Here is a 15,716-nt window from a genome sequence, read left to right as displayed (position 1 = left end):
CCCAACATTTGGGTTAAATTTTTAACCCAAATGTTGGGTTAGTCCATATTTGACCCAAAGTTGGGTTGAAACAACCCAGCATTTTTTAGAGTGTACTTAACCCAAACCTTTGTATTTTAACTTTTAAACTTATGTTTTATATAAGTTTTACATACGTTTTTTATATAACTATTTAATGTTGTTTAAATAATTTTGGCGTCAGCATCGGCGTCGCTAGGCCATTTTTAGGGGGGCTATAGCCTTTAATAATAGCCCTTTAATTTTCATCTGAAAATGGCGGCAGACTTTGATAGGCTCCTCCCCGTCTTTCAGCACGTTCTTTTTCAATCCGCAGACCGCGGCGGCGCAGAGCGAGAAACAGAGGACAAGGTCTGTGTTTATCGATACATTGTTATAATATCTGCATCTGCACAGTTCTTTGTCATAAATACAGTTATACCCTTATTGGGGGCTGAGCCCCCCTAAAATGAAAATCCTAGAATCGCCCCTGGGCGTCAGTTTTATTTTTATTTTATAAAAAAATACAAAATGTAACTTTTATCATATACTTATCAAATAAATGTATTTATCAAATAAATGTGGAAGTGATTAAATTACAATAATATACATCCAAAAATAAAAATATCTGCATCTGCACAGTTCTTTGTCATAAATACAGTTTAAAAATATCATGGGGGGAGCAATCGGTTCCATATTTACTGTAAAGTTTTCCCTGCGTTCACCCCTCATCACACCAGCTGTTTCCTCCAGTGAAAATGAAGCACATATGAGCGCATATTTTATAAAACAATCATGTTGCTATTTTCATTTGAAAATTTAACTTTCAATGTAATACATATTCCAGTGAATGTGGCAAAGAGGTTTGCATACTTGAGCTAAGGAAAGAGGATTGTAGGCCTACTAGAAATGCAGACAGTAAAAGTTTGTGTGTGTGTGCAGTAAACAGGTGTGTGTATGTGTGTGTGTGTGTGAGAGAGATCATGAAGATTTGTATTTGGCTTATTCAGTTATATGTTATACCCAACTATGCAATACAGTGGAATACAGCACTTTTTGGTATAGAAGTTTAATAATATTAATATTAATATTTACAAAGAACAATGGGGTTACCATGCACAGTACATGACCAAACTACTGATATTGCAATGGTATGTTTAAAAATGATCATATTACCATGGCACGTCCCAAAAAACAAACAAACACAAAAACATGGCAATATCATAGTGTTTTTTTGTAAGTGTTCCAGGAAAATTGAAAAATGTCTTCTCTGTTCACACTCAATTTTGATGTAATTGTCACTAAAACTTCATTACCCTTGTCAGCTTGACACAAGCTGTTTATGGATGCGGTTGTAGCGTTCCGTGAGTAAATATCTCTGCACTGAAACACCCCTGAGTCATGAATGTAAATGTAGGGTCTGCTCCAAAAGCCTCATGTTCCCTCATGCTTGTGTGTTACGTTTTTGGCATCATACAGAAGTCCGGCTATGTCGTGTTGCCCATTGCCCTAAACCCACCACTCAGGGTGAAACAGCCGTTAGCATCTGCCTTTCAGCCAGCTTCAGCCACCGCTGGATGGTTGCTTGGCAACTGAGACCCTACACGGCCAATCAGCATGTAACAGGAGTTTATTCTGCATGAAGCAGGTCAAGAATCACCCCTTAATTCCACTCACATGTCCTTTCTCTTCGTTTCAAGGCTGCTGTGAATGCCTCAGTGACACATTGGGACAAAGTCATTTTTGTTGGAAAAAAAAATCTCTTTTTTTATTACTGCAAAACAGCATTCTGTGTGAATGGCCCCTTAAGCACATTTTTTTCCATACATTTCTTGTGACGTCTGATCTTGTTCTTGTGTTTTGTTTTTATTTATTTTGTTTTCTATTTTATTACCCGATCATCCACAGCAATTAATAAATGAAAGAAAGAAAGAAAGAAAAAGTGCACTCCATAATTTCCGTAGATATTCTAATTCGTCATATATGGGTCCCCTCTTCAGTAAAAGTACAATTTTTCCACCTATTTTATCATCTCTAATTGTAATAGCACACCTCTTCTCAACAACCATGATTTGAGATATCCATCTTCGTAGCACAAATGTTTCAGCACTTAACTACGTGCTGATGTTTAATTTTTAAGATTAGGGATTTTAAAAATATACCTTAGCATGCCATGTTAATAAGAGTATGACAGACATACTTGCAAGTGGACTCTTCACAATAAGTGGCACATCTTCTCATTTTCATTCTCGTCATGCCAAGATGGATAAACACAATGCTGAACTAATCTAGGAATGCCTTCAGCATAAGAAGATATGCAGCATTTGATCTTTGATTAAGTTAATCTTGTCTGTATGTATCTGAGACTATATTTTTCAGGTCTTGCACGTTTCATTTTTGGTCATATTAAAAAACCACATTTACTGCACACGTCTCTCTACATGCAAACACCTCATCTGTCTGCAGACTGATATCCCCCAAAAGGCATTTTTCCTGATCTATAGCATTTAAATGCCTCTGAGCTCACCAGTTTCTTCTTGCAAGCACAGTCCCCACAGGTTACGCTGTACAAAACACTTGCACAAATTGAAGATATACATCATATCTGGACACTCAAGATGTGGAATGTTTTATTCATGTCACAAGTATTGTGAAAGTAGCGAGATAGAAGCTGGTTTGTTTTGAGGCTGGTGACTATATCTTTGAATTGAGATGTTTGGAAGGGCAAAAGGAACAATTTTGTTTGTAGAGTCCTGTCTCGGACTTGGAGGAGACTTTTAAAGATTGTTTACCAAATATGTTGGGAGGACATATACGAATATTTTTTTGTTTCCAGTGTTCTAGAGAAACTGAAATAATATGGCACCTTTTATGTTTTAAAGGGGTCATATAATGCTACATGCACGTTTACAAGTTGTTTGATCTGAAATGTGTGTTGGCAGTGTGTGTACACAACCACCCTAAAATGATAAAAATCCACCCAGTGGTTTTTTGTTAATCTACTAAAATCTTTACCCCTTTCTCAAATCGAGGCGATCTCAGATGCCTGTCTGTGTGATGTCACACAGACAGGCCCCTCCCACGATAGTTTTATTAACAGTAGCGTTTCAGCACAGACTGGACTCTGGTGTCTTACCTTAGACCCGCCCTGAATGAGCCCTAAAGAATCATATCAACTTGTGGAAAATGGGCATCCTATGACCCCTTTAAAGATTTAGGAAGTATTTATTTCCAACTTTTTTTGCAGAAAGAGATAAACAGTACTTTTGAAAATCATTTAAAATGACGAGATTCACACGGTCCTATTGTGGCCTAGAAAAAGCCAATATATTCTCTATATGAGTGGTCACCCCTCATGGTGGCGGCCATGTTGAAACACATGGCCAGCTGAATACTACACATTTTAACTGCATCCCAATTAACATAACATCTTTTCTTAATAATATGTCAAACTGGTCAATTTCCAGTGAAGTTTTAAAATGTACATGAATGCATGCATGAGTTTGTGATTTTAGTTCAAAAAAAGTAATGTGAATTTTAAAAGTATGAACCTAAATGGCAAGTAAAACATTTTAAGGTAATGAATTTAACTAGCCAGATTATACTCAAAAATATTAACTTTTTTTTAATCTGCAAAGTACATACATCAGTTTAAGTACAGTATGCAAATCAAGATGCAGTCTGAATCTTTGTTATTAGATACTTTTGGGTAAGCAAAAACAAATTCCCATGGACAAATAGACCTGTGAATATTTTTATAATGCTATTGGTAACTGAAAATGATTGCTTTTGTGTGATGTTGCATTCACACCAATAGGTGGCAACATAAAATCCAAGACCACTGTCATATTGACCAATGAAACAATAATAATCTAGATTTTATATTTGGTGCATTGGTTTGAAAATACATCAGGTGTGGTTCTAAGCGGTCTTGTTTCAAACCAGGGGCCTCATTTATAAAGTCTGAATGTGTGACAGTTTCCAAAAAGTGAATAAATTATATAACCATATGCACAAAAAATGTTCCTAAATGCATCGCTCCTAATAAATCGCAGTTCATCTTAAATACAAGAGCTATGTGTACAAACTCCTTCTACAAAATATCTCTTTATGGTTCAGAAAAACTACATTACTCATCATCAATGGGCAAGGAAATCCATGTGTAGTCATATATTATTTTCAGGAAATCATATGTAAATGAGTTAATTTCAGTGATGTAATTATCACAGAGCACTTAAAACACTGCTCATTTGATTTACGCATATAATTCTATTAATGTTATATTTTATGATTGCCTATTTGTCTTTATATCGTCATGTTGAATTAATTGAATTACTTGTAAATGACTGCCAAAAAGAACAGTTTCATGTCAGTTTCTGCCTTTATAAATCCCAATTTGTTCCTTTGAAGTAGGATAAAATCCATGGAATTTAGGATCAAATCCGATCGTATGTGTGTTTTATAAATGAGACCCCTGATCCCCCCAACCATACCCCATGCACTCATATTTACCTTAACTGCAGGGGCCACACTCTGAACACATTTCTGTTTGTTTTATTAGACAGCTCAAGCTCTTTCTTCAAAAGGAGTTAAGTGCATGGTTAAAAACAGAAAGAGCCGAGCAAGTTTACAGCCGGGAGAACTGGGATCCCCATCCAGTCTGAAGCCAATGTCTTTTGTTTCACCAAAGTCCAATTAGCTCTCAGCTGAATGGGGCCAATCTGTTTGAATTCCCCGTATGGTTTGAGTTTGCTCCTATTTTCTGTGAGTTAAGGAATCCCATCAGTGCTTTGGCAACTAAGCCCTACAAAAAATGAAGAAAAACCACAGGTGGAGATAAATGAGCAGACTTTCTGTGTTTGATATGTAAATGTTCATGGTGGTAGGAGCTGCTAATTAGAAGGATCATTCCATTGGAGAGATAAGCGTCCAGTTGGTTTCCAGCACATATACAGGTGCATCTCAATGAATTAGAATGTCGTGGAAATGTTCATTTATTTCAGTAATTCAACTCAAATTGTGAAACTCGTGTATTAACTAAATTCAATGCACACAGACTGAAGTAGTTTAAGTCTTTGGTTCTTTTAATTGTGATGATTTAGTGAATTGGTGGGGTTTTGTTAAATGTGAGCCAAAATCATCACAATTAAAAGAACCAAAGACTTAAACTACTTCAGTCTGTGTGCATTGAATTTATTTAATACACGAGTTTCACAATTCACAATTTGAGTTGAATTACTGAAATAAATGAACTTTTCCACGACATTCTAATTTATTGAGATACACCTGTTTACATACATTATATGTATATATATGTGCTGGAATATATATATATATATATGTACATACATTTGTCTGATAAACTGAAAATGTGCGTCCTGTGGTAACATCTACATTAGTGAATTCATTCATATATTTTTTTTGAGAGTAGATCACATAGAAATGACACTATACGTTTGCTTTATTTCTAAATGCTTATAGTCAAAGAGATTTGTTATTATAGATCTAATGCTGTTCTATTGTGATTCATTCAAACACCCTGGCAGCAATCACATCCAGTGGAGAAATGGAAATTACTGATGAAATGTGATAGATTTGCATTCTTATAATATCACAAGGATGTTGTGGTTGCTTGCCAGGATGTTGATATTTGGTTGCTGGGGTGTTCTTGAGTTGGTTTTTGGCATTAATGTAATCAGTGCTAAAAATTGTTAATTGATAGTCAAATCTCCTCTGAAGAGATGTGTTTTCAGTTGTTTTTGAAGCATATGTTAGGAAGGTTGGGAGTTTGACTCATGGACAATGATTATTTCTGGGTTCTGTATGCTAGTATTAGACCCTTTAATTTAATACATATGGCTGCTGGTGATGAGGATTTTGATTCTTTTCATTCTGAATCTGATCAAATCAAAAAGATTCATTCACTTAACATAATTACGCCAGTAAATGGTGACAAGTGAGTGTCTTTTGTGCATTATGATGAACGATTCACATTCCAGTTTCCAGTCATTCACAATATTCACAACTAAAATAAAACTAAATATATAAATAAAACTATATATATATATATATATATATATATATAAAACTACAACTTTATTACAAATTAGCATGCTTACAAATGTGGTACATTTTTTTTTGGTTTGTCTATTATTCCAAAATACATTAAAATGCCATTTGAAGATATAATGACATAAATAGATTTCTTCTATGAAAATGAAAAAAATCTTTTTTTATATATATAATTTACTTGTAAAAGTATTTTAATACTGCTTATTAATGTGTGTAAAAGAATTTATCCACTGAATCAAATAAAAGTGGTGCAACCAACATTCAGAAACATGCATAAAAATAAACATGAAGTAATATCATTGAGGGAACACATGCCCTCATAATTATTTGTCAGTGTCAGCAAGTCACTTAAAATATTGGATAAATTGACCTTTTTATGAAAGGCAAGTTTAGTTCAGGCTGTGAAATGTCAAGGTGTGAAAAACAAGTAATGATATGCATGAATTAATAATTCATGATTTTTGTAAAAATCCTTTACCAACCTAAAAAAATAAATGTTTATAAATTTTTTAAAGTAAAGATTAGGTTGCGTACACTCACATAAGGTGTAAGGGAAATATATTATTACTTTTACCGCCAGGTGAAAATTACAAGTCCTATCACATATTAAAAACAATAGCGTACCTCTGCTCAAAAATGCGGCATGGTTTGAGATATGTTTAATATCTGTTGCATGATGAAGTTACACACCAAAGTTTAATATTTAGGGTTAGGGGTTTGTTCAGCTGTTGGCCACCATTTTCATTTCAAAATATTAACTCAACAAGCATCTAAAATGACCAATTTGCCCCCTGATATCATGATGTTTCATATGTGATTATTATGCAATAATATCAATAATGTTGATTTACATTAATGTTATAATCCAGAAAATTTGATTATATTCGCCACAGCGGAATCAATCCTTTCCTTTCAAACCTTTAAAGTGTTAAACAATAAATCACCTGAATTTATCTAACAGCTCATTTGAGCAGCCATATAGAGCGTCCATCAAACTTGAACACAAATGCAAATAATAAAAGACAAGCTCTAGTTTTTATGTCACTAATTATTATTGTTGTAATTTTGAATAGCTAGTTTTATTGCCATGTACCTTATGATATCCATCACTGTGATGAAGGCCAGTAAACAGCTTTACTACACAGGTTTATGAGGAGTTTACATGTTAGTAGACCCCCTCAGAAAGTGTAATAACGTGGCCTCCACTGGGATGGCACAGATAAAATAGTTTATCAGGAAGTAGGGTCTCGTGATCCCTCTTGAACAGCCCTCGAACGCCGGCCTAGTTCATCTGCTCCTCTTCACTGCATCAACACAAAGATGTCCTTTCTAGACCTCACGGAAATTGTTGAGGAGTTGATCTATTCTTTCCTCTCACACATTAGTCATATGTCGATTTTTCTTTCGGTAAACTGAGTCACTGGTGTGAAATCAGCAAGGAATTTGTCAAGCTGAGCAGGAATCAGACGATACAGCACGATACCTTAAAAAGAGCTCGTAAAGCTGGAGTAAATGTCAAGCTTGATAAAACACATTCTCTTTGATCTGTAAAAAGAATCCAGACACTCAAAGTGAGCGAAACTAGACCTAATGTGTGACTGCATGGTAATATTTACCATGTTTATTAATATTCACATGAGAAGATTTTCTGTTTTAGCATTAGCAATCCTAAAGGCTGAATATTTTGGGCAGAACCTGAGGATGTTTTAAAGAGATATAATTAATAAATCTGTCATTTAATCACCTTTATGTCATTCTGAAGCTATATGAACTTCTTTCTACACAATAAGAGATGTATATACAGTATACTCTACTGTTCAAAAGTTTGCAAGGAGCCTCTTATGCTCACCAAGGCTGCATTTATTTGATAAAATTACAGTACAGTATAGTAAACAAATTGTGTAAATATTATTACAATTTAAAACAACTGTTCTATTTTAATACATTTTATAATTTATTTATTCCTGGCAAAGCGGAATTTTTACCAGCCATTACTTCAGTCCTTATAGTGTCACATGATCCTTCAGAAATCAATATGCATTGCTAACTTCATTTTGGACAACTTTAAAGGCGATTTTCTCAATATTTAGATTTTTTTGCACCCTCAGATTCCAGATTTTCAAATAGTTGTATCTCGGCCATATATATTGTCCAATATTGTCCTATCCTAACAAACCATACATCAATGGAAAGTTTATTTATTCAGCTTTCATAACATCAGCTTTTCATAATTTTAAAAAATTGACCCTTATGACTGGTTTTGTTGTCCAGGGTCACATATGCTGATTTAGTGTTCAAAAAATATTTCTTATTGTTGTCAATGATAAAAATAGTTGTACTGCATAATATCTATGTGGAAAACATGATATATATTTTTTCAGGATTCTTTGATGAATAGAAAGTTCTAAATTGATTTGAAATAGAAATCTTTTGTAACATTATAAATGTCCATTGTCACTTTTGATCAGTTTAATGCATCCTTGTTTAATATGTCTACATGTATTTACACTTTATAAATATTATATTGTTGTCAATGATAAAAATAGTTGTACTGCATAATATCTATGTGGAAAACATGATATATATATTTTTCAGGATTCTTTGATGAATAGAAAGTTCTAAATTTATTTGAAATAGAAATCTTTTGTAACATTATAAATGTCCACTGTCACTTTTGATCAGTTTAATGCATCCTTGTTTAATATGTCTACATGTATTTACAATTTTTAAATATTTATTTTTTCCAGCATATGTACAGACATCATATTAAAAAATTAAAGCCATTTACAATAAGTCTAACTGAGATTTTATTCTCCCTACAAGAAAGAATTACTGTATGTAAAGATGTGAACTATTTATTTCAAGAGAGAAGTACAACATAGTGTTGATGTACAATGGCAGTGCACCTCAGAGACAGCTCAACACTCCCTCTCTCTCTCTCTCTCTCTCTCTCTCTCTCTCTCTCTCTCTCTGAGGAGTTTGTTCCTCTCCAGTGGAGTTCAGCTCATCACAACCATGATCACTGACTTCCTACAGAGACCGCTTGAAAACACATGAAATGGCTTTCACATCCCATTTTACTTCTATAATGTGACATGTTTCTAATTAAAAAGCAGTTTGACTATTGGTTAACATTAACCAAGATCCTACTTAGCTAGATTACATGCATTGATGAATTGTGTATAATATGGCCAGGAGCGTGGATTAAAAAACAAGGTGAAGTGTGTTATTTTGCAGCACGAATGCAATTTCACAAATAATTGTTTCGCCATTGGTTGAATTGTTTTGCCAGAAGTTGACACGCTGGACTGCTGAAATGAGCAAAGCAATGTTTGAAAGTGCTGCAGAGTGACAGCGTTTACACTCTGCTTAAGATTGGCTTACTCATAGTTGTCTTTGCACATTAATCTAGGAAAGGAGAAAGTATTTTAAAACATGACTGAAATGGCCAGGTTTCTGTTTGCTTGTGGGTTGTTATTGGGGCTGAGCGCACTGCATGCACTCACTGTTATGAGCATAGACAGCAGTGCTTGGCTCCACACTGGAGCAGCACCATGGACAGCGACAGCCCCGTCAGCCTCAGGTCTCCCCTGCAGGACTGACACTGCACACACTGCAGCTCTATAGTCATTCTGCTGCTTTAACATCTGTCCATAAAGAACATCTGTCCAAGGGAGAGATATTCTAGATGCACTTAGGTCTGTTTCCTTCTGTAGTTAGTAACTCCTAACATATTTGCTTAATTGTTAATTACTCTGTGTTGCTTTATGATCTGTGGTGCAGTGCTCCCCAGAGCCACACTTAATCAAGAGGCTTTGCGCTAATAAATTTCAGCAAATTACATTTTCTGCAAAGTGGACAAAAAGTACTGAGACAGTGGGATGCTACAGAGAACTCACAACATTAGCTATTATTATTATTATTAATTAATCTATAATTTTTTGTGGTAAATCTCGAGTAATTTAAGAGGTTTTTTATGCATACAAAAAAAGTTTGGTAACACTTTAATATAGGGACCAATTCTCACTATTAACTAGTTGCTTTTTTAGCATGCCTATTATTAACATACTGGCTGTTTATTAGTACTTATAAAGCACATATTCTGCATGACCATATTCTACATCCCTAATCCTACCCAAAACCTAAACTTAACAACTACCTTACCAACTATTAATAAGCAGCAAATTAGGAGTTTACTGAGGCAAAAGTCGTAGTTAATGGTTTGTTAATAGCGAGAATTGAACCTTAAAATAAAGTGACCAAAAGTTTTTATGCAATTAAATGTCAAAAGTCAGGGTCACTAGTCAGGGACTAATAGAGTGAGAAAGAGAATAAAGAGAGGTTTGTCAGTACATTTGTTACACAATTTTCTACATTGATTTTATGTTCCCCATACTCACCGCAAAGGGCATAAATGCCAGCTCGCGGTCTCAGCTGTGGATTCTGGATTTTAGTCACACAAACCATTCGACATTCTCCCGAAGGCATTTTTTTTCTTTATTTAAATGAAAAATGTATACAATATACAATATACAATATGAAATATACACTAATTAAGCAAATAATTTATGTGAGTCCACAGTGCAAGAGAGAAAGAGAAAGAAAGAGTTACATGTCCTTCTTTTGGTGAATTCGAACGAGTCAATGGTTCTATCTATCTATCTATCCATCTATCTAATAATTCTGTCAATAGTTCTAGCTCTCTATTTTTATTGTATTGTATTAAGAGTATAATATTGACTATAATTTTGTTCCCTGCGGTCGAGAATCTAAAGTTTTGTTTGTGAACCGAGACCATTTTAACATTTGCCGACTTGTCCGTAAATATTTGATACGAACACGCACTGAAACATTCACTTTTGCCGTAAGCGTTTTTATGTTTATATTTTTATGCAGTTATGTTCTAGTGGAGTCGGGTAACCTAATGAAGACGGCGTTTCCTAAATATTTGAATTATTCCTAAATGCTATTCGCTTAAAAATAAAACAAATCATTTCCATGTGTAAACACGGAAACCTATGGCGAGCATACTATTTGTTGGGTAGCTGCAACTTTAAGACAGAAGCGAACTCCCCCCTCTTTTCTCGAACAATGGTCTCTACCAACCACCGCTGCTCTCGCCGCTGAATCCTTAACGTGCCATTTTATTACTAATGGACATATCTGGAAATCAAAATGTCATCGATATACGGGACAGTATCGCGTTTCTGAGGATGCCAGCGGTGGATATTCATGCGGGTTTCGCCGGACCAGTGCTGATTTGGGCCAGTGAAGCTTTCTTGTAGTGAATCGGATGATTGGAGCAGCTGTGTTATTGTAGTGAATCGGATGATTGGAGCAGCTGTGCGCTCGCGCTTAGATCGTAGCTGTCATTGATATCGCACAGTGAACAGTGAGTATAAGACAGCATGCACAATACAATGCAACAGTCATTGTGTCTGACTTGTGGACGTGCAGTATTCTTTGTGCACCATTCTCAAGGTGATTGGGAAATGCCTCTTTAGTGAAAGGAAACTTCCAACAGATGTGAAAGGTATTGCTGTAGTAACAGAGATCAATGAATGTGTGTGTGTGTGTGTGTGAATGAATGAATGACTGCTTGAATGAATTAATGAATGAATGCATGTAGATTCTGGGGAACTGATGATAATCTTTCATATCTTATACAGGGAAAAGGTGCATAGATCAACTGAAGACACTGACAGAGAGAAATGAAAGAGAGGAGAGAGAGAGAGAGGCAAAGACAGGCATGATGTAATGCGCTTGAGACAATGGTTGAGGATTCTCTCCAATTAGAGTCACAGCAGCAGAATAGGCTGTTTTGAAAGAGATGAGATCACTATAACATGCAGGCTTGTGAGGTGTAGTGCATGTCACAGTAATTGTCCCTGCATATCCCACTCGCCTGTGGTCCGGCTGTAATGGACCTTATTCACATGTGTCGGAGGACTGTGTGAACGTGAACGTGGTGCTCTAATGTACTAATGGTTGGCTGTTCAGTCAAACAAAGCATGTTTGAATTGTTACAGCATGAAACTTTTATTTAAATTTGAAGAATTAATTGACATGTTTATTTGCGATATTACACACAATTAATTTAAATGCTAATACAATTTTGTTTTTACTGTTGTCAGGCAATCACATCATGTAATTTGTCACTGTACATTTTGTAAAGTTTAAGATATTTTCCAAACGTCATAAGTTCAAGGCCAAAAAATGATATATGTATAACCAAACGTATATCTGCTTTCAAACCTCCAATTGAGTCATTTTTGCTACTTTGCAGATCATTAAACATTTAGCGTGCGTGGCAGCCATGACTGGGTCATATTGATGGAGAATTGTGGTGGCCACACTGGTGCTCTTGCCTCTAATGGTCCTTACTGTAGATAGACAGGCTGAGAATAGGACGGCCTCTGTGTCCCCCACTGACCCTGTTGGTTGTGCTGGTGTGTAAAGGCTTCCTCAGCCGTTTCCATTGTATTTTGTCAAATGTACAGCTGGTTTGTATGACCTTGGTAGGGGGTGTGTGTACAGGTTGGTTATAGTTTATTGGAGAATTGTGGTGGCCACACTGGTGCTCTTGCCTCTAATGGTCCTTACTGTAGATAGACAGGCTGAGAATAGGACGGCCTCTGTGTCCCCCACTGACCCTGTTGGTTGTGCTGGTGTGTAAAGGCTTCCTCAGCCGTTTCCATTGTATTTGATCAAATGTACAGCTGGTTTGTATGACCTTGGTAGGGGGTGTGTGGTGGGATCTTTTTCAGACCAATGAATGTGTACAGGTTGGTTATAGTTTATGGCAGTGAAAAATTACAGTGGAGTCCAGTCTGAGAACACAGTTCAAAATATGTGATTTAAATTCATTTTCTAAATCTAATAATAAACTAAATATAATATTACAGTCTACTCTCGAAGAGCTGGTATTTAAAATCTAATTGAATCATTCAACATAAATAAATATAATAATGAAATAATTTTATAAGAACATTCAGTGGGGTCTGGATTGAGACCACTTAAAAATGTGGGTTTTAAAATGTAATTTAAATCCACAAATAAACAAAACATTTAAATATCAAAATAAAAATATAATTAAAATATTTATTTATTGTAAAAAAAAAACAACTATAAACTATATGAATGTAATGGCGTAAAATAAATTAGATTTTTTTAAGATCACTGAAATAACATTTAACATTTTATTATGGTTTTTAGTACAAATGTAATTAATTAAAATAAATTAAATGTTTAAGATCATATATCAGGTTTCAGATCATGCAAGTCACTAATCAAATGAAAGTAAGTGTGAGACATTGACCATGTGAATAAACTTGTGGAGTTCAGACAGTTTGAAATTGTCATTAAAAGCTACAAGGACAAACCAAATACTAGGACATTTTAAAATTCATGCACATTTTCTCAAAATTAAGTTTGCAGTAAAATTTCTCTTAAACGATATGCTGATAAGATAATTAATGACAGCATTTTCATTAATTAAAAAAAATTATAAATCAAAATAGAAGCTTTTTTGATAGCGGTCTCAGACTTTTGGACCCCACTAGTCAAATGCAGCATCATAATTTTCGTGATGCAGTTCCATTATTCTTGGCCTGTCTTGTATCACTCCAAAAATCCACTGATTTCATTGAAGTCCCTCACCTCAGCCCTCCCTTTCCTCTCAATCTGTACCTCTCTCTCTTGCTCCCTCCCCTCAAAGCCATCCATTCATTCAGACAGAGTGTGTGGAATATGATCGCTCTTGTTGTCATCAGTGGGGCTTTTACTCTAGGCATTGCCTTGTGCTCCACTCAATACTCTGATTGAAATGTGGGCTTAAAATACATCGTACAGCACTCTCGTACCAATTGTGCCAGTGAGCAGTCTTGGGTTTGTGCCCATCTGCGTTATATTTCAGTGCAGGATGTTATGCCAAATATCCTCGAAATATTCCGTGCCCTTGACCTTTTGTTAAAATGTGAGCTGCAATGTGTTAACAGTCAATAATCCACATTCCTTTGTTCATTTATTCAGTCCAGCCCACACGCTTGGACCATCACTGTTCCCCTGCTTTCAACTTGGTATGTTCATTATTGGATTATTTGACTTTGTTTGCTCATTAAGCAATCATAAAGGGATTTATCAACAAAATATATTCTGCAGAATGGATTTAAACACCTTTATTTAAACTGTTTTACTACCAAAACAGGTTAAATAAACAGGGTTTGGTTGAATCGAGCCCCTGCTCCTTTAATCGCAGACACTAAAGTGCCCTTTCAGCCCGATCTGGGTACCCCCACGTTCATTCATATTTTTTCATTCGGAGCATGAAGGAATATATGCTAATAAATTTCAGCAGCTGACATTTTCTGTAAAGTTGATAAAAATTGAGACAGTTTGATGCTACAGAGAGTTCACAACATTAGCAAAATGTTACAATTTCTGCTCTGCAATATGCAATTAAATGTCAAAATATTTTAAAAGAAAATCACTGAGACTAGTAGAATGAGACAGACAATTAGGAGAATTTTGTCAGTGCTTTTGTTTCATTTTTAGCATTGATTTTGTCTTTCCCATGCTCACTGTGAAGGCATAAATGCCGGCACTAAGTCTCGTTTGTAAATTTTAGTCTCACACACACACACACACACACACACACACAGAGAAAAAAATATATAGTTACATTTTCTATTTATTTTATTTTTATTATTTATCTATTTATTGAAAAAAGGGCCTTTTTGTAATTGTCGTTAAGTAAGGAGTGCTATTTCAGAAAGTTCTGTAAAAATGTATGTAACAATGTGAATTGGGAAAAAATTACTTTTCAAAAGAATGTTTTTTTTGGACACTCATCTAACCTACCATTGGTTGTACGAACACTTTTATTGTTCTAATATTGAAACTGGATTAAAAAAAAAAAATATTGCTGTAGAGTCAAATGATATAAAACAGTGAAAACATACTGTATAGAACAGTAAAATGAACTAAATTACAGCACCTCAAAGCAAATAGATCATGTGAGCTCCTGTGCTTCACTCCCAACGAGTCACTATGCATTTGCATTAAGTTACATTTTTCTCAATTTTGTCATATCACATGCTGCATCCAGTGGTCCGCTATTGCTTGTGCCGCCTGTGTCAAATAGTTGGGTCTTCCTGTTGTCCATGGGGTAGCCGTTTCTAATTCCTGATCAAACAAAAACACATAATTGTGTGTAACATATGATTTAACATTGCATAAACAGGTATAGGCTAAGCTAGTATGCTAATTGGTTAAGCTACAATGCTAAGAGGCTAGCTTTCAAAACGTTAGCTAACTCGAAAAAACAAACAAACACTCGTGGACTTTCTAAATGGTTGCAAACATGATAGGCTGACTTTTTGTAATTGACAGGATAAATCAGCCAATTAAAGTGACGTGGAGGCGCTTCCTGATCTCACATGACTTTTTTTTCTTGTATCTTGCTGTTTTTTCCTCTCACATTCACAACTTTTATGTTATGTTATAATATATTATGTTATAATCATATTATATTATTATAGTCTCATTGGGGCAACAGCTGCTTTACTATGCTGAGATGTTAAAGGCAGGGTATGTGATTTTTCAAAAACACTTTAGAAAACTGATTCGGGCCGAATCGCAAAACAAAG

The sequence above is a fragment of the Sinocyclocheilus rhinocerous genome, unplaced genomic scaffold (assembly GCF_001515625.1).
Source record: "Sinocyclocheilus rhinocerous isolate Xijiao unplaced genomic scaffold, SAMN03320098_v1.1 scaffold357, whole genome shotgun sequence".
NCBI classification, from domain to species: Eukaryota; Metazoa; Chordata; class Actinopteri; order Cypriniformes; family Cyprinidae; genus Sinocyclocheilus; species Sinocyclocheilus rhinocerous.
The sequence above is the reverse complement of the archived record's forward strand: the minus strand, read 5'-3'. Positions refer to the sequence as shown.